Source organism: Dipteris shenzhenensis, chromosome 16 (genome assembly GCF_047967505.1).
Source record: "Dipteris shenzhenensis isolate YYH24624 ecotype China chromosome 16, Dip_SZ_1.0, whole genome shotgun sequence".
In the NCBI taxonomy this organism is placed as follows: domain Eukaryota; kingdom Viridiplantae; phylum Streptophyta; class Polypodiopsida; order Gleicheniales; family Dipteridaceae; genus Dipteris; species Dipteris shenzhenensis.
The window spans coordinates 31,899,739-31,901,304 of record NC_141611.1 but is presented as its reverse complement, the minus strand read 5'-3'; the positions used below and the strand labels follow the sequence as shown (position 1 = coordinate 31,901,304).

The window sequence follows — 1,566 nt, the reverse complement described above, 5'->3', positions numbered from 1 at the left end:
AGAACTTTTTACCTGCAAAGAAAAAAAAAAGAATAAAACGAGGGAACGGTCCAAAACGGAGATCTAAAAGTCAAACCCCAAAAGGAATAATCCAAAAAAGAGAGTAAAGTAGAGGAAAGCATGAGGCATATCGTCGAGTCTTTGGACGGAGCAGCTGCCACCTGAAAAATCTGGTGACTGAAAGAAAGAGAATAAAGCTTGTGCATCGACATTGTGCCCTCCACCAGCTACCTCAATCCCTTTCCTTAATCCTTTTTAAGCACCTATAAATACATATAGCTTTACGTTTCCTCATACACATTGTTGTATCAGCTCTAGACAACAAAGCTGAACATTTTTTGCTTCGAGGGAGAAAGGTTTCTATCAGACTTCATGGCCGACTCGCAGAGGCCCATCGGATACCCTCCTCCAGGTTGATCTCCTCCCCGCGCATTTGTAGTTGACACTTGCTCCCGGTTTCTGTTTTTGCAATCTAATGATCCCTAGTACTGTTCTTGAACACTCTCGTGATCTGTGTATTCTTTATAAACGTTTAGACACCCGTGAATTATACTGAGTCCCTGCGAATGCTTATGTAGGATATCCTGTACAAGAGAGTTCTCCCCCGGCTGTGCAGCCCCGCAAGCATAGACATGGAGGTCGCAAGAGTCGACCTAGATCTGCGCGAGACAGGGGTTGCTTAGAAGGATGGTACATGGCACGCAACTCTCTCTCTCTCTCTCTCTCTCTCTCTCTCTTCCCCTTCCTCTGTGTCTTGTTTGAAGTCCGTTTGTTTTCCTTCGACCTACTACTTCTGATATAGATGCCACTGTTGGATGCAGTTTGGCGGCACTCTGCTGCTGCTGTCTGCTGGATGAGTGCTGCTGCGATCCGACTCTGATCGTCTACGACTGAGATGAGCTCTCTTCTATTAGCTTTCTTGGAGAGGACGACTCTTGTCCATGCAACAAGCTATCCTCGTTTATATATCATATAAAACCTTGCAAGGTTGATAAAAGCGTTGCGCCCCATATCTTTTTTACAAACTTTTGCCTTCACTAATGCTCGTCGAAACACCTCTATTTGAGAGCACGGTAGATGAATATTTGCCTTTCCCTTTGACTTATGGTCCTACCATGAAACGATTTGTATATGAAAGGAAAAATCGTTCATGAAAGAAACTAAAAAATCTTGTGTTGGACCCAAAAAAAACCCAATAACTTAATTGAATTATCGTAATCAATATGCTAGCAATATGTGCACATATACCAATAAAGCACAAGATAATCTCTTATTAATATACCATATCGACAAAGCTTAGTGAAAGTACTCTAATGTACACACTTAAATTCTTTTAGGGAATAATAAACATGAAAGAAAAGAAAACAATCATGCTAAAACAATATCAAACCTTAAAAAGAGAACTCAAATAGCTAGTTTTATGTCCTCGATGATTGCATTATAGATCAACATGCTATACACAAACTCTTTTAGGAATACACCATAGCATAAGATGATATTTTGTCAAACAAAGATCAATATGCTAGATCAATTTCTATGTTAATTCCTTTGCAATGAAAATAAATA

General features: G+C 40.0%; 1 long non-coding RNA gene across 1 annotated transcript; it reads left to right on the top strand.

The window, feature by feature from the left end:
- The first annotated feature begins 305 nt into the window (after window positions 1-305).
- LOC147892843 (uncharacterized) lies at window positions 306-1,172 on the top strand. Its single transcript, XR_015542387.1, has 3 exons — window positions 306-412; window positions 579-690; window positions 822-1,172. It is a non-coding gene; the product is annotated as an uncharacterized LOC147892843 (long non-coding RNA).
- Window positions 1,173-1,566: the final 394 nt, after the last annotated feature.